This window comes from Parambassis ranga, chromosome 8, assembly GCF_900634625.1.
Source record: "Parambassis ranga chromosome 8, fParRan2.1, whole genome shotgun sequence".
Lineage (NCBI taxonomy): Eukaryota > Metazoa > Chordata > Actinopteri > Ambassidae > Parambassis > Parambassis ranga.
In genome coordinates this window covers 15,750,775-15,775,850 of record NC_041029.1, presented here as the reverse complement: position 1 = coordinate 15,775,850, position 25,076 = coordinate 15,750,775, and the positions used below count along the sequence as shown (strand labels likewise).

Below are 25,076 nucleotides of genomic sequence, written 5' to 3'. Positions count from 1 at the left end.
GACGGCTCGGAACCAGCGCCTGGCTAACCGGCACCGGATTCCTGCCCCTGCCTACCGTGTGGGCCAGCCAGTTCTCCTCTCCACCAGAAATGTTCCCCTCAGGACCGAGTCCCGCAAACTTTCCCCCCGCTTCATCGGGCCCTTCAAGATCCTGCGCATCATCAACTCTGTCACGGTGAAACTGTCCCTGCCTTCCTCCATGAGGATCCACCCAGTATTCCACGTCTCTAACATCAAACCGGCCTCCGACAGCGCCCTCCAGCCTCCCTCCACCCCGCCTCCCGCCCCTCGCATCATTGACGGGGTCCCCACGTTCACCGTCCGCCGTCTCCTGGACTCCCGACGTCGGGGTAGGGGAATCCAGTACTTGGTGGACTGGGAGGGTTATGGTCCGGAGGAACGCACCTGGGTGTCCCGTTCGGCCATCTACGACCCAGCCCTGGTGAAGGACTTTCATCGCCTACACCCAGACAGACCTGGGGGTCCGCCAGGAGGCGCCCGTCGAGGGGGGGGGTACTGTGGTGTGGTGAGACATCATCTCCCTCTAGGGACCCTTTTTGGTACTCTTCCATCTGGCTGCTTTTGTTTTGCTTTCTCTCCTCAGGTGCTACGGGGTTGTCAGGGCTGCTGGGTGGAGCCGTGGCTGATTGCCTCACCTGTCTTCAATTACCCCACCTTCCTTGGACAGCTCTTAAGCCCTTCACTCCTCTACCACCTTCACCAGTTCTTCAGTTGCCCTGCGTCGTAAGCTGATTGAGCTCCTAGAAATATTTTTGAACCTGTCTTACAGAATTAACGCGCCTGTTTTTCTCCCCTTCAGGAGGCCGCCAGCCCGGCGAGACCCAGCAACCCGTTCCTCCCCGTGCACCTGCACCTACGAGCGTTTTTCCTCCTCAGTGGAAGTTTTTTGTTATACCTTTTGTAATAAAGACTCTAACCTCGAGATCTGCATTTGGATCCCTTCCTTTATTCCACATAACAGGTTCAGTCTCCTGAACAGCCTGAAGGGGAGGAGGAGGGGGGCAAGGAGGACTCTGATGGGGTATCTTTGATGTGGATGTCCGTGTTGATGGGGTGTGGAGAGGTGTGTGGAGAGGTGTCAGGGCTGGCTGATAGTCCATCAAAGCGGCAGTAGAACTCGTTCAGACTGTTGGCTAATTGCAGGTCGTCAGCTGAGTGGGGGGCTTTGGGCTTGTAGTTGGTGATCTGCCTCAGTCCTTTCCACACAGAGGCAGAGTCGTTAGCAGACGGGAAAATTGCATATCTATACCAATGTAAATTAAAAATAATAACATTTTTTTTTAATGGAGCAAATAACATTCTTCCACCATTTTCAGTCAGACTTAAATTTAAAACGGCACAATAAATGTCATCACAAAGAGGTTTTTATAATAGATTTATTAGCTGGTTTAATTTATATCTATCGTGTGGACGGCGGTGGGTGAGCTGGATGCAGCGTCTGAGCAAAACCACGAGGTGGCGCTGTTTCCCTTCACAAACGTTTCCTTCTCCACATGTCTGCTGCTGCAAACGCTGGGAACATGGCGTCGGCCCGCTGCTCGCCGCTGACGCCTTGCAGGAAGACGGTGACACCGAGCCGGACAGCGGTGACCACGTCCTCCGGTGCCATCCTGCCCAAACCCAAGAAGGTGAGAGCAGATTTGTGTTTGCAGTGACACAGGAGGGAAAGAAGGCGTCCCACCTGAGACGTGTGTTTAACAGTCTTCCTCACAGCTGAACTAACTGAGTTGTTGTTATACTGCGGGGGTTGTGGTTCTGCTTCTGTGGGTCTGCACGTTCTGGTGAACAGGAGAAGTGGGTCGATTCCACAAAAACACCTGAACACAGGTATATTTATAATATTATATAAGTAGCACAACAGAGTGTGTGTGTAAGTATATATACAGTCTTAAAAAGTTGCAAAAGTTTGGGCACCCCTTAGGAAAATCACTGCATCAGCTTTTGAAGCAGCAACTTTATTTTTTCAGCTCAGCTCAGCATAACATGGTGGACACGCCACCAAATGTCACAGTAGGCCATAAATTCCTCTCATGGAGTTCAGTGTGCGGTTTCCACCATGTATACCTCCTCTGGTTGTGACCAAAGAACTCTATCTCAGGCTCATCTCACAGTATTTCTTTCCAAAATGCTTCTTTCTTGTCCAGATGTGCTTTCACATACCTCGATGAAGATAACAGTAAAGTAATCAGACATACAGCCACGTTTCCTTGGTGTCATTCTCTTTATAAGGAGTTCTTTGGACCGCTCTTAGTCTGACCCATCACCCAGGACCTGTTTGCCTTGGGAGACCCTGCTGAGGGGCCCCTGACAACATAGCTCCTGGGATCACCTGGGCACTCAAACCCCTCCACCACTGTACTTCTTTACCTTTTTCCTCAGAATTGTCGAATTCTGGGAAAAAAACAGGTAAAAATCTGAGATTTTTTTGCACAACTTTCAGAGGTTTAGGTGCCTCCTTTTCAGTTGTGTGTGTGTGTGTTGGGGGGGGGGGGGTTGTGTGTGTGTGTGAAGGGCTTCTTGTTAAGGTTGATTTAAATCTGAGAATTTACTGTACTTTTTTCCTCAGAATTGTTGAATTCTGGAAAAAAAACGGTAAAACTGAGATTTTTTTGCACAACTGTCAGATGGTGTTTTAGTTGACAGCTATTGTTGACAGCTTGTAAACTGTACGTTTCTGCAGCCCCTTATCCACCTTCTGTTTATACTGCGGGGCGTGTCTTATTGTCTCTGCAGCCTCGATTGTTTTTTATAGAACAGGAGTGTGAGGAGTTCCTCCTCTTCTTTCTTGTTGGCCTTCTCCTGCTTTATCTGTTGTCTCTGCAGCCTCTTAGCCTTTTTCAGCTGCTCCTAGAGGACTCCTTTGTGAGGAGTTCAGATGTTGCGTCCTCCTCCTTTTGGACCTCCATCTGTCTGAGCCTGGCTTCGCTCTCCTTCACATGGAGAGCTTTGTTTTCAGCCGTCAGGGAGTTGATGGGGTTCTGCTGTTCAGAAACCTTTGAAGAGGGCTCGTCGTTACTGTCCCTGAGCAGTTTTACCTGTTCCTCTTGCTCATGAGGAAGAGGCTGAGCCTTCTGTAGGCTTTCCTTTGTAGCATGCTGCTCAAGTTTCAGCTCCTCTTCCAGGGAAGACTTCTGTCTGGAAGTCTGGTTGGCCTGGTCCAGGACAGCTTGCAGAGTGCGTACCATATTTAAGAACTCCACACATTCTTTAGTTCGTTGGGTCATTTCGTGCCCAAGCTCCTTGCCGACGGCTTGAGTTTCCGCGTTGGCCTTGTTCAGCTGCTCTTCTAAGGAAGACTTCTCCTTCTCCAGTTTTTGGATCAGACCGTCTTTTTGCAGGACAGTCTGGTTGGCCTGGTCCAACTGTGCATGAAACTGTTGAGTCAATGTTTCAGTCTGTTTCTGCTGGACTTCCAGAGACTGCCGCAGACAGATGATGCCTGCTTCCCTCTCTGACAGCTTGTTCTGAAGGTTTTCTCTGTCCTTTTGAAGTTTCTGTCTTTCCTCCCGTTCTCTCTTGCCTGCATCAGCTGCCGCTGTCTTTTCTTTCTGCAGACTCCTTTTCAGCTGCTCTTCTAAGGAAGACTTCTCCTCCTTCAGTTTTTGGATCAGACTGTCTCTTTCCAGGACAGTCTGGTTGGCCTGGTCCAGGTGGCTTTGCAGTGTGCAAACCTCATTTTCCAGCTCTGCACATTTGTCAAAGCATTGGCCCAGGCACTCATCCTTTTCCTTCCTCTCTTGTGTCAGCCTGTCTTCCATGGAGATCCTCTCCTGTGCCAGACTGGTCAGCATGCTGTTTGCTTCCTGGATAGTCTGGTTCACAGTTTCTAGCTGGCTTTGCAGGGAGCAAAGTTCAGAGGCCAGCTCCTCATATCTGGAAGGACTTTTTGCTGCCTCCTCACGTTGTTTCTTTTCCATTTTCTCCCTCTCCTTGCGATCCTTCTTCTCTTGTTTCTCCTTCTCCTCACGTTGTTTCTTTTCCATTTTCTCCCTCTCCTTGCGATCCTTCTTCTCTTGTTTCTCCTTCTCCTCACGTTGTTTCTTTTCCATTTTCTCCCTCTCCTTGTGATCCTTCTTCTCCCGTTTCTCCCTCTCCTCACGTTCTTTCTGCAGCTTCTTTTCTGCCTTTTTTTGCTCCTTCTTGGACATCTGAGGCTTGCTGAGTTTTTCTTCCAGGTGCCTCTTCTCCTCTCTAACGTCGTTAAGGAGCTGCTGCATGCTCTCAAGGCTTTTGTCTTTGACTGCGAGCACCTCTTCCAAGTTCAGGAGTTGGGTTTTCATCACCTCTGTGCTCTCCTTCAGTTGGTAGTTGAGAGCCTCTTTTTCACTGGTCAGAGTGATGATGATGTCCTTCTCCTCCTCTATGTGGGCTTGCAGAATGCTAAGTTCACAGGTCAAAGAAGCTTTGCAGGTCTGCAGCTCTTCCAGAGTGTCTCTGAGGTGCCGATTTCCATCGGTGGCCTCTTTGAGCTGCACATCCAGAGACCGTTGAAGGGAAATCATGTCCTCTTCCTTCTCTGCCAATGCACGCTCCCATTGTTTCTGCTTAATGGCCAGATCCTCCTTTGATGCTTCTGACTGCTCCTCCCAGTTTTGCTCCTTGAGGGCCATCTCCTGGTTCAGAGAAGCCAGGTCAGCACGCAGCTGAGAGATTTCGTCCTGTGCGCTTAGCAGAGCAGTCCTCTGGCTCTGCAGAATCCTGCAACCAGGTGTAGAAATGTTCCTGTCTGCTCCTGACTGCTGCTCCTGGGCCATCTGCTGTGTCAGAGAAGCCAAGTCAGCATGCAGCTTACAGTTGTCCTGCAATGACCATAGCAGAGCATCCCCCTGGAGCTGCAGAATATCACAGGTTGTTTGATTGTTCGTCATCATTTGTTCCCCCATTAGTGTAGTAGATGAAGAAATATTCCTGAATGGTAATAATCCTGAATGCTTGAATCACTGAGTGTTCAAAATGAGTGTCGCTCTCGTGTGTGTACACTTGAACTATGGTAAAATGCTGAACTAAGCTCGCAGCTATATATTTTCTAGACTTCTTTTATGACATCATAAAGAGCCTTTCATAATAAGTCAATTTAGAGCTTATGATGTCATCACTTAGCCACGCCCCCTATTACCACGTCCATACCACCAGTTAGAGCCTTTGATGTTGTTTACTTAAGCTAGCATAGCTTAGCATATTAGCCGGTGTTCGTTGATTACCGCAACATATTTAATGAACAGGAGAATATTTATAAGTGTATGTTTTGTGGTGTACGCCGTCTCCATGGTAACTTCACCCGGTGAGACGTTTCAGTATATTCACGGCATTCAGACTTGTGATTTTAACATCTAGCTAGCTAGCTAACTGTCAACATGGTTGTGTCATTTGTGTGCAAACGTCCACAGCATCCCAAGGCTAATTGTACTGACACACATTCACACCCTGTGCTAAAGTCTATATGCTTGTATGCACTACGCTGCACTTTATAACATCCTGCTGGACTTGACCATGTCATTACTGCACAGTAGCTGTTTTGAGTATTATTGTATGTTAACACTTTATTTGAATGGGTGTGCATAAGGCTGACATGACGCTGCCATAATCATGACATGACACCTGTCATGAACATCAATGAATGCTTATGACAGCTGTCATAAGGTGTCAATCGGTAAATTATGTCACTTTTGATGCAAAGTTGACATTGTTTCAGATGTCTTTGTTATGACAACTTGACATTAACCAAGACAACATAACCTGTCATAAATATGACATAGCAGACCTAATTTTAAAACTGTAAGTATTGTTTTATATCTTTAACATGACATTAAGCTATCATATATGGTTGGTTTTGATATTGGCTGTCATGACACCATTATAATTGTGTCATGAATCTTGCCCTTTTCATTAAGATGTCATTAAGTGTTATTACAAGGTCAAATCAGTTTATAACAGTGTCATGACTGTTTTCTGTGAATTCAAGTGAAGTGGAACAATTTTGCACTTTTCATTAAGATGTCTAAGAAATCTCAAATCAAATGCCTTAACAAAAACAATACATTATCACATGTAAAGACCATATCAGTGCAGCCCAATGGCACAAACACAGAGAAACAGATGTGCATTGTTTATGTTTTATTGTCAGAGGTTGGACATTTAGATTGTACATGCAAAACAAATATGTGCAATTTTTGCATTCTGGCAATGATGTCGAATGATTGTCGAATTCTGGGAAAAAAACAGGTAAAAATCTGAGATTTTTGCACAACTTTCAGAAAGGGGGGGGGGGGTGCCTGAAGGGCTTCGTGGGGAGTTCTTCCTCTTCTTTCTTGTCAGCCTCCTCCTCCACCTTCTCTGTTGTCTCTGCAGCCTCTTAGCCTTTTTCAGCTCCTCCTTTGTGAGGCGTTCAGATGTTTTTTCTTCCTCCTCTGTTTGGACCTCTGTCTGTCTGAGCCTGTGTCTTTAGCTGCAGCAATGGTCTTGTTCAGCTCCTCCTCTAAGGAAGACTTCTCCTCTGCCAGTTTTTGGATCAGACCGTCTCTATGCAGGACAGTCTGGTTGGCCTGGTCCAGTTGGCTTTGCAGTGTGCAAACATCATTTGCCAGCTCTGCAGATTTGTTAAAGCATTGGTCCAGTTCGTGCAAAACAGCCTTTCTGAAGTCTTCGGTCAGGGTTGCAGAGGTGGCCTGGTCCAACTGTGCCTGAAACTGTTGAGTCAATGTTTCAGTCTGTTTCTGCTGGACTTCCAGAGACTGCTGCAGACAGATGATGTCTGCCTCCTTCTCTGACAGCTTGTTCTGAAGGTCTTCTCTGTCCTTTTCAAGTTTCTGTCTTTCCTCCAGTTCTCTCCATTCTTTCTGCAGCCACCTGTTTAGCTCCTCCACTAAGAAAGACCTCTCCTCTGCCAGTTTTTGGATCAGACCGTCTCTATGCAGGACAGTCTGGTTGGCCTGGTCCAGCTGTGCCTGAAACTGTTGAGCCAATGTTTCAGTCTGTTTCTGCTGGACTTCCAGAGACTGCTGCAGACAGATGATGTCTGCCTCCTTCTCTGACAGCTTGTTCTGAAGGTCTTCTCTGTCCTTTTCAAGTTTCTGTCTTTCCTCCAGTTCTCTCTTGCCTGCATCAGCTGCCTCCTCCTGTTCTGTCTTTTCTTTCTGCGGCCACCTTTTTAGCTCCTCCTCTAAGGAAGACTTCTCCTCTGCCAGTTTTTGGATCAGACTGTCTCTTTCCAGGACAGTCTGGTTGGCCTGGTCCAGGTTGCTTTGCAGTGTGCAAACATCATTTGCCAGCTCTGCAGATTTGTTAAAGCATTGGTCCAGTTCGTGCAAAACAGCCTTTCTGAAGTCTTCGGTCAGGGTTGCAGAGGTGGCCTGGTCCAGCTGTGCCTGAAACTGTTGAGCCAATGTTTCAGTCTGTTTCTGCTGGACTTCCAGAGACTGCTGCATCTGCTGTTTCAGAGCAGCCAGGTCGGCACGCAGCTCAGTGTTTTCCTGCTCTGAGCGTAGCAGAGCAGCCCTCAGGCTCTGCAGAACCTTGCAAGTTAGCGGACTGTTCAACATCATTTCTTCCCCCATTAGTGCAGTAGGTGAAGGAATGTTGCTGTGATCCATGGTGGACGCTGGAGACACTGTGCTCCTGAAGATATCTTCAGGTGAAGATATGTTCTTGAATGGTAATAATCCTGAATGCTGCAAACACTGTGCTCCTGTGTTCTTCAGTAGGTGAAGAAATGGTCCTCTCTCAATGGTAATAATCCTGAATACCTGAATCACTGAGTGTTCCAAATGAGTGTCGCTCTGTGTGTTTACACATCACTATGGTAAAAGTTATTGTATGACATCATAAAGTTAAAATTCAATGATGAGCCTATGATTGTCATCATTTAGCCACGCCCCCTTGTAACACGTCCATATGCATCTGTTGGAGCCTTTCACGTTAATTACGTAAGCTAGCATAGCCGCTATATTAGCCGACGTTTGCGTTAGCTTCTTAGCTTCGGCTAGCAAAGTGAAGGAGTAACGTGATTTATAACGGGTTACCGTGAGGCAAAGTGATTAAAGCAACATATTTAATGAACAGGAGAATATTTATAAGTGTATGTTTTCATTGTGGTGTACGCCGTCTCCATGGTAACTTCACCCGGTTAGTACACATGAGACGTTTCAGTATATTCACGGCATTCAGATTTGTGATTTTAACAACTAGCTAGCTAGCTAGCTAACTGTCAACATGGTTGCGCCGTTTGTGTGCAAACTATAATAATAATAACTATAATAATACTGTTTTGTTACCTGTCCACAGCATCCCAAGGCTAATTGTATTGACACACATTCACACCCTGTGCTAAAGTCTATATGCTTGTATGCACTACGCTGCACTTTATAACATCGTGCTGGACTTGACCATGTCATTACTGCAAAGTAGCTGTTTTGAGTATTATTGTGTTTTTTGTATTCATGTCTTTTGCCTTTTCTGAGCTTTCGGACCAAATCCCGTTGTTCTATGACAATAAAGCGTCTCGATTCTTTCTGATGTCTCCACAGCTGTTACACAGGCTGTAAAAAAGGTGTTTGGAGGATTATGTTTCCTTCTGTGCTGCCTTGGTGAAACTTTGACACATCATTTTACTGTATTTTACCAAACGTTCGGTTCATAAGGACATACAACAGGTGATTCTGGAAAATATCAAAACAGTTTCGTAATGGTTAATTTGACACTCCTCGATTATAGCCAGGACACAAACCACAAGAAGCAGCCACATGGTCTTTGATAAAGAAGATGAAAATGAAGTATGTGTCATTGTTGGTGCTAACCTGCTCTCTCTCTCTCTCTCTCTCTCTCTCTACAGGCCGACTTCAACCAGTCTGACCCTGAAGTTATTGAACATTTGAGTCAACCAAAGACCAAAGACATCCTGAAGACATCCAGGCTGTGCTGAGAGAGATGAGCACTTCCCTGGCTTCACTGGAGATGAGGTACATGAAGGAAGAGGGTGAAGGTCCAGTAGTACAAACCTGTAAAGCTCTGAAGCATCAGGGTGTTGTCCACTGAAAAAATGTCTTACTAGCTCATTTTAATTCCACTCAGGTGAGGCTGAACATGTAGCTTTGGGGCACCATGGCTGCTTAGATGTAAACGATGTAAGGGGGGGGGGGGGGGGGCGTTATGTTTTTCTTTTTTTTCCTTTATGGTTTTTAGTCTAATCCACGCAAAGCTGATGTTTGTAAATCATAATGAGAGAGTGGATCGCCACATTTTGATGTGTATGACTGGAATTCTATCTGTTTCTTAGTCTCTTCTGCCACCTACTGGTCGTTTGGAATTAGAGCATTATGTCTAGTTGAAGTGATTCAAGATTCAAGAAGTTTATTGTCAAATGCACAACAGAGGTTACACTGAGCAATGAAATTCTTACTTTGCGAGTTCCCTTCACATGACTTTGTACACAACTAAGATAAAAGACAATAGACGTATTTTAGGCATAGCTCTCATCTCCACAACATATAACATATAAATAACAACTTAAGAATAAACATATAACTGTAAAGTGTAAAAAATGTACCTACGATGAGGCACACACAAAAATACAAGGCACAAAAATGAAGGCACAATGCAGTGTGAGTGCAAAAATCTTAATAGTGCAAGACACAGATGTAAACAGTGCAGGGGAATTGTGTAATTAAGGACTTATTAGCAGCTTATATGTGACTGGTATGAGCCGACTAAGGTGCAAGAGAGTTCATGGGGTAAAGTGGCTGGTGCACAGAGTTCCTTGGGGGGGGGGGAAGGGGGAGAAAGTGTGGCACAGCAGGGAGAGAGTTTAATACAGGCTCATAAGTATAAAATAAAGCCAGATCGATTTCTTTGAAAGCATATTTTGATTTGTGTAAACATGCAGTTCAAACATAGTACAAAGGGCAACATTGTTTCTGTTCCTCAGAATAACAGACTGTGTTATCTGTGTTCATTGTACAAAAATATGTGTCAGGATGTTTGTACACATATTCTAGACAAGTTAAAGCAGGTGGAGAAAATGCTTTTTTTTTGCTTACAGATGCTTGTCTTTCATGGCTGCCAGTGGTCCAAGCGCTCCTGCTCCAGCTCGTGCACCACAGCTTTTCCCCCGTTCACTGTGACGGCTCCCCCTGCCTCCTCCGCTGCCACTGCTGCCTCTCCAGCCTCTCTTCCACCTCCTCCTCCTGTAGTGTGATTTTCTTTTTTTTGTGTGATGTTTGCACTTTTGTTTTCAGTGTGCAATCTTCTACTGTAAATGCTGTATATAGTTTGATATCGCTTGTTTTTGGAAGTGCAAATATTACGCAGGCTGTTTTGTGTTTACACTTTTTAGTTTTTAGTTTGCAATGTCCTGCAATTTGATTTTAACACTTAACTGCTCTTAACTGTTATGCACACGTCTTTTTCTGATTTTGCAAATTTGATTTTTTACTGTTTGACAGATTTTGGTACTATTTATAATTTAGATCATGCCGGTACTTTCAGCTTGATTTCGTATTTTACACTTTTATTTTTACGGTTTGACAGACTGTGTAGGACTATTTGTAGTATTCTTTATTTATTATATTGCTCATTCCAGTACGTTCAGCTTGCTTTCTTAGTTTGCACATTTCTTTTTACTGTTATTAAAACATTCTTTTCGAGCAGTTACTTCCTTCTTCTCAAATTCTTCCTTCTGTGTATTTGGGTTTGTCTGGCAGGAAGATCAATTAATTTGTAATTCTGTGCTCATGGATTCTGCTGCACCGCTGCAGATGATGTTGATGACGCCTATTACAAAGACTCATTCTTCATTTTGTTGTTGCTGTTGTTGTGGTGGTTTTACCGACCGACTTTATCACAATAATGTTTCTTACTACACTTAAATAACTTCAGTTTCTACTTCGTCAGTTGTCAGAGACGGCCCGCCGGCGGCTTCCAGTCTTTCTCTGCCTGATTCAGACGAAACCACAAACCCAGATTCAGATGCCCAGCAGCAGGCTGGTAAAGAGGTATGCTTGAGGACTAAGTAGAGATCTTTATTGTTGTTATGTCAGCTTTTTCATCTGTTTAGATGTTGTCAAAGGTAATATCATGTGCTGGAGCAGGAGCTTGACTGGGATCCTGGTACTCAGTATGTGAAAGTGGCCGAGGGAGAGGCAGAAGGAAGGAAGAGGGGCATGAGGAGAATCTGGTTCCAGATGAGATTTCACGCCTGTCTCATCACAGTGCGCTTCTTCAAGGCACAGAGCTCCCTGAGTCCTCCATCCCAAGATGACAGCCCTGGGATGGAGGTGGAGCAGGCTGAGGAGGAGGATAAGACTGTGAGCACTACAAAGGCCTGTTTTCCTCATTCTCTCTGAGGGTCAGCTGTGTGTGAACACACTGTAAGGATTCGTCAGTCATGTCTGTGCTTTGCATGTGTTTGTTGGGCCAGATGGTCACGGTGGCTGCCGTCAGGTTGCCGATCTGGCCATGGCTCTGGTGGAACTGCGTCACCATGCGTTTGTCACGCATCAGCAGGCTGCAGAGATCATCAGCCTGTGGAACAAGCTTTCCCACTGCGACAAGCCATATCACATACCGGCCATGTACAACCCATACTTACCATTCAGCCCTTCAATCCACTCAACAAATACTTCTGCATGGTGCATATTGTTTATGTCATACCACCCTGTGTGCAGCACTATCCTTGGCCAGGGGGCAGGAGCTGCCACCTCTCCAAAGGCTCCTTCAGCTCTGCCACCTCCACCAGACTGATGCCAAAACACTTGCTAATCAGTGCACCCTGTCACAGTGGTAAGACCTGTTTATTTATTTGTCTCTTTATTCTGTCAATCACACTGTCATGGTTTTTACCTCGGGCAACCACCACGAGCGGATTGAATTCTTCATTATCCGCTCTCCTCACTCCCCCGTCATTTTTGGCTACCCCTGGCTTTCGAGTCATAATCCGCACATTGATTGGGATAATAACCGCATTCTCAGTTGGAGTCCTCGGTGTCACACCAACTGCCTCCGCTCGGCCGTTCCGCCTAGTTCCCGTTCCGGCTGCAAACCGATCCCATCGCCTAATCTTACTTCCGTTCCCCCCGAATATCATGACCTCGCTGAGGTTTTCAGTAAAGAAAAGGCGTTTTCCAGGCCCTCATTAACGACATCCTCCGAGACTTTCTTTATCGTTTTGTCTTTGTTTATTTAGATGACATTCTCATCTTTTCCGCCAACCCTCAGGAACACATCTCTCATGTCCGAGCCGTCCTCCAACGCCTCCTCGAGAACAGGCTGTTCGTGAAGGCAGAGAAATGCGAGTTTCACTCATCAGTTAGTTTTCTGGGGTTTATTGCTGAGGCAGGTCAGATCAGGGCTGATCCGGCTAAGGTCAGAGCGGTAGTGGAGTGGCCGCAACCCACCTCCAGGCGAGAGCTTCAACGCTTTCTGGGGTTTGCTAACTTTTACCGCCGGTTCATCCGCAATTATAGCCAGATTGTGTCCCCCCTCACTCAGCTTACATCACCTGCTCGCCCCTTTTTCTGGTCACCCCTAGCCGAGCAAACATTCACCTCTCTCAAAGCCCGCTTCACCTCCTATTTTAGTTCAACCTGACCCCACCAGACAGTTTATAGTGGAGGTAGACGCTTCTGACTCCGGGGTGGGTGCGGTTCTGTCCCAGCGGGCGGAGAGGGATGGTAAACTCCATCCCTGTGCCTTCTTCTCCCGACGCCTGTCCCCCGCTGAGAGAAATTACGATGTCGGCAACAGGGAGCTGCTAGCTGTGAAACTGGCACTCGAGGAGTGGAGACACTGGCTCGAGGGGTCGGAGCTGCCGTTTGTCGTTTGGACGGACCACAAGAACCTTGCCTACATCCAGTCAGCTAAGAGACTCAATTCTCGCCAGGCACGCTGGCAACTGTTTTTCACCCGATTTAATTTTACCCTGACTTATCGCCCTGGCAGCAAGAACACTAAACCTGACGCCCTCTCCCGACTGTTTCCCGACTCGGAGGTCCCCACGGAACCGGAGGCCATCATCCCCCCGGCCATCATCGTCGGATCCCTCTCCTGGGAGATTGAGTCCCGGGTCAAGGAGGCCCAACGGTCGGAGCCGGACCCAGGTAACGGTCCTCCTGACCGCCTGTTTGTGCCCTCCTCTGTACGCTCCCAGGTGTTGCAGTGGACCCACACTGCCCGGTGGGCTTGTCATCTGTTGTGACCTGATCTGGTCACCCCGGATTCCCAGACTCCGTCCCCGATGCACAGAACATTGAATGAAAACCAGTACTGATCAGTTTCAGTTTCGCCTTTATAAAGGGAGAATGCACAGCTCAATACAGACCCCTCGATCTGCTCCAGCAGCTGACCATTTGCATTCTGTCCGTCCCATGCATTAGGCTCGTTTTATTAATCTTACAACAAGGTGTGGTTACATTTACATAGAAAGGCATAAAAGGTAATGTTTTTCAGTGAAACATGCATATTCAATAATCACAAGGTGGAGGGCGTATACGAAACTTAAAAGACATTGAAGTTCTCCCACTCACATCTTTGATGTGAGTGTGTGTGTGTATTCTCACAGGTCCTCCTGCTACACGACCTTGAGTATATCTTGTCTCTTTGGCAAGCTTGTGTTTTCATCTTTGGGGTCAACTAAGGGGTTTGCAGTTCGAATTTCTAGACTAACCATTAAACATCAGAATGCTTTATGGCCTCAGTCAGAGGTCTCGATCTATGAGCAACCATACACTTTTACCATATGTGCAAACAAACATATATTTTGACCAGGTTTGACCATATATTTCCACACATCCCGGAGTCAGGCGGACGGTGGACCTACTCCAGCGGCACTTTTGGTGGCCGTCGCTGGAGGCTGACACCAGGGAGTTTATCACCGCCTGCCCTGCCTGCGCCCGCGGTAAAGCCTCCCACCGCCCTCTTTCCGGCCTGCTCCGCCCCCTCCCGGTACCTGGGCGTCCCTGGTCGCACATCGCTCTGGACTTCATCTCTGGCCTCCCTCCTTCTGACGGTAACACTATCATTCTCACCATTATTGACCGCTTTTCCAAAGCAGTGCATCTCATCCCGTTACCCAAGTTACCCTCTGCCTCGGAGACGGCCGATCTGCTGGTTCCCCTCTGACGTCGTCTCTGATCGGGGCCCTCAGTTCTCTTCCGCGGTGTGGAAATGCTTCTGTAAGGCACTGGGAGCATCGGTGAGCCTTTCCTCCGGGTTCCACCCACAGTCCAATGGGCAGACGGAACGGGCCAACCAGCACGTCGAGTCCGCCTTGCGGTGCGTGGCTGCCAGCAACCAGCGCACCTGGAGCGCCCTTCTCCCCTGGGTTGAATACGCCCATAACTCCCAGCGCAGCGCAGTGACCGGCATCACCCCTTTCGAGGCCTCTCTGGGTTATCTCCCCCCCCTCTTCCCCTCCCAGGAGACGGAGCTGTCTGTCCCCTCCGTGCAGCATCACCTCCGCCGCTGCCGCGGGATCTGGAGACGTACGAGGGAGGCGCTTCTCCGTTCGACGGCTCGGAACCAGCGCCTGGCTAACCGGCACCGGATTCCTGCCCCTGCCTACCGTGTGGGCCAGCCAGTTCTCCTCTCCACCAGAAATGTTCCCCTCAGGACCGAGTCCCGCAAACTTTCCCCCCGCTTCATCGGGCCCTTCAAGATCCTGCGCATCATCAACTCTGTCACGGTGAAACTGTCCCTGCCTTCCTCCATGAGGATCCACCCAGTATTCCACGTCTCTAACATCAAACCGGCCTCCGACAGCGCCCTCCAGCCTCCCTCCACCCCGCCTCCCGCCCCTCGCATCATTGACGGGGTCCCCACGTTCACCGTCCGCCGTCTCCTGGACTCCCGACGTCGGGGTAGGGGAATCCAGTACTTGGTGGACTGGGATTGTTATGGTCCGGAGGAACGCACCTGGGTGTCCCGTTCGGCCATCTACGACCCAGCCCTGGTGAAGGACTTTCATCGCCTACACCCAGACAGACCTGGGGGTCCGCCAGGAGGCGCCCGTCGAGGGGGGGGTACTGTGGTGTGGTGAGACATCATCTCCCTCTAGGGACCCTTTTTGGTACTCTTCCATCTGGCTGCTTTTGTTTTGCTTTCTCTCCTCAGGTGCTACGGGGTTGTCAGGGCTGCTGGGTGGAGCCGTGGCTGATTGCCTCACCTGTCTTCAATTACCCCACCTTCCTTGGACAGCTCTTAAGCCCTTCACTCCTCTACCACCTTCACCAGTTCTTCAGTTGCCCTGCGTCGTAAGCTGATTGAGCTCCTAGAAATATTTTTGAACCTGTCTTACAGAATTAACGCGCCTGTTTTTCTCCCCTTCAGGAGGCCGCCAGCCCGGTGAGACCCAGCAACCCGTTCCTCCCCGTGCACCTGCACCTACGAGCGTTTTTCCTCCTCAGTGGAAGTTTTTTGTTATACCTTTTGTAATAAAGACTCTAACCTCGAGATCTGCATTTGGATCCCTTCCTTTATTCCACATAACAGGTTCAGTCTCCTGAACAGCCTGAGGGGGAGGAGGAGGGGGGCAAGGAGGACTCTGATGGGGTATCTTTGATGTGGATGTCCGTGTTGATGGGGTGTGGAGAGGTGTGTGGAGAGGTGTCAGGGCTGGCTGATAGTCCATCAAAGCGGCAGTAGAACTCGTTCAGACTGTAGGCTAATTGCAGGTCGTCAGCTGAGTGGGGGGCTTTGGGCTTGTAGTTGGTGATCTGCCTCAGTCCTTTCCACACAGAGGCAGAGTCGTTAGCAGACGGGAAAATTGCATATCTATACCAATGTAAATTAAAAATAATAACATTTTTTTTAATGGAGCAAATAACATTCTTCCACCATTTTCAGTCAGACTTAAATTTAAAACGGCACAATAAATGTCATCACAAAGAGGTTTTTATAATAGATTTATTAGCTGGTTTAATTTATATCTATCGTGTGGACGGCGTTGGGTGAGCTGGATGCAGCGTCTGAGCAAAACCACGAGGTGGCGCTGTTTCCCTTCACAAACGTTTCCTTCTCCACATGTCTGCTGCTGCAAACGCTGGGAACATGGCGTCGGCCCGCTGCTCGCCGCTGACGCCTTGCAGGAAGACGGTGACACCGAGCCGGACAGCGGTGACCACGTCCTCCGGTGCCATCCTGCCCAAACCCAAGAAGGTGAGAGCAGATTTGTGTTTGCAGTGACACAGGAGGGAAAGAAGGCGTCCCACCTGAGACGTGTGTTTAACAGTCTTCCTCACAGCTGAACTAACTGAGTTGTTGTTATACTGCGGGGGTTGTGGTTCTGCTTCTGTGGGTCTGCACGTTCTGGTGAACAGGAGAAGTGGGTCGATTCCACAAAAACACCTTAACACAGGTATATTTATAATATTATATAAGTAGCACAACAGAGTGTGTGTGTAAGTATATATACAGTCTTAAAAAGTTGCAAAAGTTTGGGCACCCCTTAGGAAAATCACTGCATCAGCTTTTGAAGCAGCAACTTTATTTTTTCAGCTCAGCTCAGCATAACATGGTGGACACGCCACCAAATGTCACAGTGGTGGAGGGGTTTGAGTGCCCAGGTGATCCCAGGACCTGTTTGCCTTGGGAGACCCTGCTGAGGGGCCCCTGACAACATAGCTCCTGGGATCACCTGGGCACTCAAACCCCTCCACCACTGTACTTCTTTACTTTTTTCCTCAGAATTGTCGAATTCTGGGAAAAAAAACAGGTAAAAATCTGAGATTTTTTTGCACAACTTTCAGAGGTTTAGGTGCCTCCTTTTCAGTTGTGTGTGTGTGTGTTGGGGGGGGGGGGTTTGTGTGTGTGTGAAGGGCTTCTTGTTAAGGTTGATTTAAATCTGAGAATTTACTGTACTTTTTTCCTCAGAATTGTTGAATTCTGGAAAAAAAAAGGTAAAACTGAGATTTTTTTGCACAACTGTCAGATGGTGTTTTAGTTGACAGCTATTGTTGACAGCTTGTAAGCTGTACGTTTCTGCAGCCCCTTATCCACCTTCTTTTAATACTGCGGGGCGTGTCTTATTGTCTCTGCAGCCTCGATTGTTTTTTATAGAACAGGAGTGTGAGGAGTTCCTCCTCTTCTTTCTTGTTGGCCTTCTCCTGCTTTATCTGTTGTCTCTGCAGCCTTGCTCCTAGAGGACTCCTTTGTGAGGAGTTCAGATGTTGCGTCCTCCTCCTTTTGGACCTCCATCTGTCTGAGCCTGGCTTCGCTCTCCTTCACATGGAGAGCTTTGTTTTCAGCCGTCAGGGAGTTGATGGGGTTCTGCTGTTCAGAAACCTTTGAAGAGGGCTCGTCGTTACTGTCCCTGAGCAGTTTTACCTGTTCCTCTTGCTCATGAGGAAGAGGCTGAGCCTTCTGTAGGCTTTCCTTTGTAGCCTGCTGCTCAAGTTTCAGCTCCTCTTCCAGGGAAGACTTCTGTCTGGAAGTCTGGTTGGCCTGGTCCAGGACAGCTTGCAGAGTGCGTACCATATTTAAGAACTCCACACATTCTTTAGTTCGTTGGGTCATTTCGTGCCCAAGCTTCTTGCCGACGGCTTGAGTTTCCGTGTTGGCCTTGTTCAGCTGCTCTTCTAAGGAAGACTTCTCCTTCTCCAGTTTTTGGATCAGACCATCTTTTTGCAGGACAGTCTGGTTGGCCTGGTCCAACTGTGCCTGAAACTGTTGAGTCAATGTTTCAGTCTGTTTCTGCTGGACTTCCAGAGACTGCCGCAGACAGATGATGCCTGCTTCCCTCTCTGACAGCTTGTTCTGAAGGTTTTCTCTGTCCTTTTCAAGTTTCTGTCTTTCCTCCCGTTCTCTCTTGCCTGCATCAGCTGCCGCTGTCTTTTCTTTCTGCAGACTCCTTTTCAGCTGCTCTTCTAAGGAAGACTTCTCCTCCTTCAGTTTTTGGATCAGACTGTCTCTTTCCAGGACAGTCTGGTTGGCCTGGTCCAGGTGGCTTTGCAGTGTGCAAACCTCATTTTCCAGCTCTGCACATTTGTCAAAGCATTGGCCCAGGCCCTCATCCTTTTCCTTCCTCTCTTGTGTCAGCCTGTCTTCCATGGAGATCCTCTCCTGTGCCAGACTGGTCAGCATGCTGTTTGCTTCCTGGATAGTCTGGTTCACAGTTTCTAGCTGGCTTTGCAGGGAGCAAAGTTCAGAGGCCAGCTCCTCATATCTGGAAGGACTTTTTGCTGCCTCCTCACGTTGTTTCTTTTCCATTTTCTCCCTCTCCTTGCGATCCTTCTTCTCTTGTTTCTCCTTCTCCTCACGTTGTTTCTTTTCCATTTTCTCCCTCTCCTTGCGATCCTTCTTCTCTTGTTTCTCCTTCTCCTCACGTTGTTTCTTTTTCATTTTCTCCCTCTCCTTGTGATCCTTCTTCTCCCGTTTCTCCCTCTCCTCACGTTCTTTCTGCAGCTTCTTTTCTGCCTTTTTTTGCTCCTTCTTGGACATCTGAGGCTTGCTGAGTTTTTCTTCCAGGTGCCTCTTCTCCTCTCTAACGTCGTTAAGGAGCTGCTGCATGCTCTCAAGGCTTTTGTCTTTGACTGCGAGCACCTCTTCCAAGTTCAGGAGTTGGGTTTTCATCACCTCTGTGCTCTCCTTCAGTTGGTAGTTGAGAGCCTCTTTTTCACTGGTCAGAGTGATGATGATGTCCTTCTCCTCCTCTATGTGGGCTTGCAGAATGCTAAGTTCACAGGTCAAAGAAGCTTTGCAGGTCTGCAGCTCTTCCAGAGTGTCTCTGAGGTGCCGATTTCCATCGGTGGCCTCTTTGAGCTGCACATCCAGAGACCGTTGAAGGGAAATCATGTCCTCTTCCTTCTCTGCCAATGCACGCTCCCATTGTTTCTGCTTAATGGCCAGATCCTCCTTTGATGCTTCTGACTGCTCCTCCCAGTTTTGCTCCTTGAGGGCCATCTCCTGGTTCAGAGAAGCCAGGTCAGCACGCAGCTGAGAGATTTCGTCCTGTGCGCTTAGCAGAGCAGTCCTCTGGCTCTGCAGAATCCTGCAACCAGGTGTAGAAATGTTCCTGTCTGCTCCTGACTGCTGCTCCTGGGCCATCTGCTGTGTCAGAGAAGCCAAGTCAGCATGCAGCTTACAGTTGTCCTGCAATGACCATAGCAGAGCATCCCCCTGGAGCTGCAGAATATCACAGGTTGTTTGATTGTTCGTCATCATTTGTTCCCCCATTAGTGTAGTAGATGAAGAAATGTTCCTGAATGGTAATAATCCTGAATGCTTGAATCACTGAGTGTTCAAAATGAGTGTCGCTCTCGTGTGTGTACACTTGAACTATGGTAAAATGCTGAACTAAGCTCGCAGCTATATATTTTCTAGACTTCTTTTATGACATCATAAAGAGCCTTTCATAATAAGTCAATTTAGAGCTTATGATGTCATCACTTAGCCACGCCCCCTATTACCACATCCATACCACCAGTTAGAGCCTTTGATGTTGTTTACTTAAGCTAGCATAGCTTAGCATATTAGCCGGTGTTCGTTGATTACCGCAACATATTTAATGAACAGGAGAATATTTATAAGTGTATGTTTTGTGGTGTACGCCGTCTCCATGGTAACTTCACCCGGCATTCAGACTTGTGATTTTAACATCTAGCTAGCTAGCTAACTGTCAACATGGTTGTGTCGTTTGTGTGCAAACGTCCACAGCATCCCAAGGCTAATTGTACTGACACACATTCACACCCTGTGCTAAAGTCTATATGCTTGTATGCACTACGCTGCACTTTATAACATCCTGCTGGACTTGACCATGTCATTACTGCACAGTAGCTGTTTTGAGTATTATTGTATGTTAACACTTTATTTGAATGGGTGTGCATAAGGCTGACATGACGCTGCCATAATCATGACATGACACCTGTCATGAACATCAATGAATGCTTATGACAGCTGTCATAAGGTGTCAATCGGTAAATTATGTCACTTTTGATGCAAAGTTGACATTGTTTCAGATGTCTTTGTTATGACAACTTGACATTAACCAAGACAACATAACCTGTCATATATATGACATAGCAGACCTAATTTTAAAACTGTAAGAAAGTATTGTTTTATATCTTTAACATGACATTAAGCTATCATATATGGTTGGTTTTGATATTGGCTGTCATGACACCATTATAATTGTGTCATGAATCTTGCCCTTTTCATTAAGATGTCATTAAGTGTTATTACAAGGTCAAATCAGTTTATAACAGTGTCATGACTGTTTTCTGTGAATTCAAGTGAAGTGGAACAATTTTGCACTTTTCATTAAGATGTCTAAGAAATCTCAAATCAAATGCCTTAACAAAAACAATACATTATCACATGTAAAGACCATATCAGTGCAGCCCAATGGCACAAACACAGAGAAACAGATGTGCATTGTTTATGTTTTATTGTCAGAGGTTGGACATTTAGATTGTACATGCAAAACAAATATGTGCAATTTTTGCATTCTGGCAATGATGTCGAATGATTGTCGAATTCTGGGAAAAAAAACAGGTAAAAATCTGAGATTTTTGCACAACTTTCAGAAAGGGGGGGGGGTGCCTGAAGGGCTTCGTGGGGAGTTCTTCCTCTTCTTTCTTGTCAGCCTCCTCCTCCACCTTCTCTGTTGTCTCTGCAGCCTCTTAGCCTTTTTCAGCTCCTCCTTTGTGAGGCGTTCAGATGTTTTTTCTTCCTCCTCTGTTTGGACCTCTGTCTGTCTGAGCCTGTGTCTTTAGCTTCAGCAATGGTCTTGTTCAGCTCCTCCTCTAAGGAAGACTTCTCCTCTGCCAGTTTTTGGATCAGACCGTCTCTATGCAGGACAGTCTGGTTGGCCTGGTCCAGTTGGCTTTGCAGTGTGCAAACATCATTTGCCAGCTCTGCAGATTTGTTAAAGCATTGGTCCAGTTCGTGCAAAACAGCCTTTCTGAAGTCTTCGGTCAGGGTTGCAGAGGTGGCCTGGTCCAACTGTGCCTGAAACTGTTGAGTCAATGTTTCAGTCTGTTTCTGCTGGACGTCCAGAGACTGCTGCAGACAGATGATGTCTGCCTCCTTCTCTGACAGCTTGTTCTGAAGGTCTTCTCTGTCCTTTTCAAGTTTCTGTCTTTCCTCCAGTTCTCTCCATTCTTTCTGCAGCCACCTGTTTAGCTCCTCCACTAAGAAAGACCTCTCCTCTGCCAGTTTTTGGATCAGACCGTCTCTATGCAGGACAGTCTGGTTGGCCTGGTCCAGCTGTGCCTGAAACTGTTGAGCCAATGTTTCAGTCTGTTTCTGCTGGACTTCCAGAGACTGCTGCAGACAGATGATGTCTGCCTCCTTCTCTGACAGCTTGTTCTGAAGGTCTTCTCTGTCCTTTTCAAGTTTCTGCCTTTCCTCCAGTTCTCTCCATTCTTTCTGCAGCCACCTGTTTAGCTCCTCCACTAAGAAAGACCTCTCCTCTGCCAGTTTTTGGATCAGACCGTCTCTATGCAGGACAGTCTGGTTGGCCTGGTCCAGCTGTGCCTGAAACTGTTGAGCCAATGTTTCAGTCTGTTTCTGCTGGACTTCCAGAGACTGCTGCAGACAGATGATGTCTGCCTCCTTCTCTGACAGCTTGTTCTGAAGGTCTTCTCTGTCCTTTTCAAGTTTCTGCCTTTCCTCCAGTTCTCTCTTGCCTGCATCAGCTGCCTCCTCCTGTTCTGTCTTTTCTTTCTGCGGCCACCTGTTTAGCTCCTCCACTAAGAAAGACCTCTCCTCTGCCAGTTTTTGGATCAGACTGTCTCTTTCCAGGACAGTCTGGTTGGCCTGGTCCAGTTGGCTTTGCAGTGTGCAAACATCATTTGCCAGGTCTGCACATTTGTAAAAGCATTGGTCCTTTCTGAAGTCTTCGGTCAGGGTTGCAGAGGTGGCCTGGTCCAGCTGTGCCTGAAACTGTTGAGCCAATGTTTCAGTCTGTTTCTGCTGGACTTCCAGAGACTGCTGCATCTGCTGTTTCAGAGCAGCCAGGTCGGCACGCAGCTCAGTGTTTTCCTGCTCTGAGCGTAGCAGAGCAGCCCTCAGGCTCTGCAGAACCTTGCAAGTTAGCGGACTGTTCAACATCATTTCTTCCCCCATTAGTGCAGTAGGTGAAGGAATGTTGCTGTGATCCATGGTGGACGCTGGAGACACTGTGCTCCTGAAGATATCTTCAGGTGAAGATATGTTCTTGAATGGTAATAATCCTGAATGCTGCAAACACTGTGCTCCTGTGTTCTTCAGTAGGTGAAGAAATGGTCCTCTCTCAATGGTAATAATCCTGAATACCTGAATCACTGAGTGTTCCAAATGAGTGTCGCTCTGTGTGTTTACACATCACTATGGTAAAAGTTATTTTATGACATCATAAAGTTAAAATTCAATGATGAGCGTATGATTGTCATCATTTAGCCACGCCCCCTTGTAACACGTCCATATGCATCTGTTGGAGCCTTTCACGTTAATTACGTAAGCTAGCATAGCCGCTATATTAGCCGACGTTTGCGTTAGCTTCTTAGCTTCGGCTAGCAAAGTGAAGGAGTAACGTGATTTATAACGGGTTACCGTGAGGCAAAGTGATTAAAGCAACATATTTAATGAACAGGAGAATATTTATAAGTGTATGTTTTCATTGTGGTGTACGCCGTCTCCATGGTAACTTCACCCGGTTAGTACACATGAGACGTTTCAGTATATTCACGGCATTCAGATTTGTGATTTTAACAACTAGCTAGCTAGCTAGCTAGCTAACTGTCAACATGGTTGCGCCGTTTGTGTGCAAACTATAATAATAATAACTATAATAATACTGTTTTGTTACCTGTCCACAGCATCCCAAGGCTAATTGTATTGACACACATTCACACCCTGTGCTAAAGTCTATATGCTTGTATGCACTACGCTGCACTTTATAACATCGTGCTGGACTTGACCATGTCATTACTGCAAAGTAGCTGTTTTGAGTATTATTGTGTTTTTTGTATTCATGTCTTTTGCCTTTTCTGAGCTTTCGGGCCAAATCCCGTTGTTCTATGACAATAAAGCGTCTCGATTCTTTCTGATGTCTCCACAGCTGTTACACAGGCTGTAAAAAAGGTGTTTGTGAGGATTATGTTTCCTTCTGTGCTGCCTTGGTGAAACTTTGACACATCATTTTACTGTATTTTACCAAACGTTCGGTTCATAAGGACATACAACAGGTGATTCTGGAAAATATCAAAACAGTTTCGTAATGATTAATTTGACACTCCTCGATTATAGCCAGGACACAAACCACAAGAAGCAGCCACATGGTCTTTGATAAAGAAGATGAAAATGAAGTATGTGTCATTGTTGGTGCTAACCTGCTCTCTCTCTCTCTCTCTCTCTCTACAGGCCGACTTCAACCAGTCTGACCCTGAAGTTTCTGAACAATTGAGTCAACCAAAGACCAAAGACATCCTGAAGACATCCAGGCTGTGCTGAGAGAGATGAGCACTTCCCTGGCTTCACTGGAGATGAGGTACATGAAGGAAGAGGGTGAAGGTCCAGTAGTACAAACCTGTAAAGCTCTGAAGCATCAGGGTGTTGTCCACTGAAAAAATGTCTTACTAGCTCATTTTAATTCCACTCAGGTGAGGCTGAACATGTAGCTTTGGGGCACCATGGCTGCTTAGATGTAAACGATGTAAGGGGGGGGGGCGTTATGTTTTTCTTTTTTTTCCTTTATGGTTTTTAGTCTAATCCACGCAAAGCTGATGTTTGTAAATCATAATGAGAGAGTGGATCGCCACATTTTGATGTGTATGACTGGAATTCTATCTGTTTCTTAGTCTCTTCTGCCACCTACTGGTCGTTTGGAATTAGAGCATTATGTCTAGTTGAAGTGATTCAAGATTCAAGAAGTTTATTGTCAAATGCACAACAGAGGTTACACTGAGCAATGAAATTCTTACTTTGCGAGTTCCCTTCACATGACTTTGTACACAACTAAGATAAAAGACAATAGACGGCAGGAGTGTGAACAGTGTGTGCTGTGGGTGAGTGTGGTCTTTGATGATGTTGTGGGCCCTCTTTGGGACCCGGGCATTGTAGATGTCCTGTAGAGGTCGGAAGGCTGCTTCACAGATGAATCTTGCCGTTTTAATGACACCCTGGAGAGCCTTCCTGTCCTGGACGGTGCAGTTCCCATACCCATGGTGGAGTTTGTCAGGACGCTCTCCACTGTGCATCTGTAGAAGTTGCTGAGGAGTTTGAAGGATAATCCAAATGTCCTCAGCTTCCTGAGAAAGAAGAGCCTCTGCTGAGCCTTCTTGATGATCTGCCGCGTGTTGTGAGCCCAGGTGAGATCCTCACTGATGTGGGTACCGAGGAGCTTGAAGGTTTTCACCCTCTCTACCTGGGCCTCGTTGATGTAAAGTGGGGCGTGCTGGTCTCTCCCCTTCCTTGGGTCAATAATCATCTCCTTAGTCTTCTCAGCGTTTAAGGAGAGATTATTATTTTCCTGGCACCAGGACACCAGCTGAGCCGCCTCCTGCCTGTAGGCTGCCTCCTCCAGTGATCAGCTCGATGACGGTTGTGTCATCAGCAAAGTTGATGATGGACGTGTTACTCTGGGAGGGGACGCAGTCGTAGGTGAAGAGGGTGTACAGCAGTGGACTGAGCACGCAGCCTTGGGGGAGTTCCTATAAGTGATGCGATGTAGTGCGTGTGTGGTTATTTCTTTTAAGCATAAACCTTCCAGTTTATTAATGTTTATCACTAGAAAAAGAGCAAAGCTTATAAATTAAAGTATTTTGATATTTATTACACCAGTTGCACAATTACTTTGTTACATTATAAGAATAAAGTCTTCAGAATAGTTTATGTAAGGTTTAATATGAAGAACATGGATATACAAAATTATCTACAGTATCCCAATGTAAATAAAAAAAATATATAAACAAAATTATTTTTTTCTACAGTGTGAGTTGGAGAGGCACAACACAAGCAGCCAATGGGAGTGCATGGAGATGATTTTCCAATTTGCAAATGAAAGAAAATGCAAATTAACCCTTCATCTGCCAGATGAAGTAAAACTGTGTTTCCACCTTTTAATTCTCTTTCCTGCTTCCTGACTTTAT

At 46.7% G+C, this 25,076-nt stretch overlaps 1 long non-coding RNA gene across 1 annotated transcript; it reads left to right on the top strand.

The window, feature by feature from the left end:
• The first annotated feature begins 1,521 nt into the window (after window positions 1–1,521).
• On the top strand, window positions 1,522–10,193 carry LOC114440195 (uncharacterized). Its single transcript, XR_003671104.1, has 3 exons — window positions 1,522–1,649; window positions 8,849–8,975; window positions 10,055–10,193. It is a non-coding gene; the product is annotated as an uncharacterized LOC114440195 (long non-coding RNA).
• The last annotated feature ends 14,883 nt before the right edge of the window (window positions 10,194–25,076 follow it).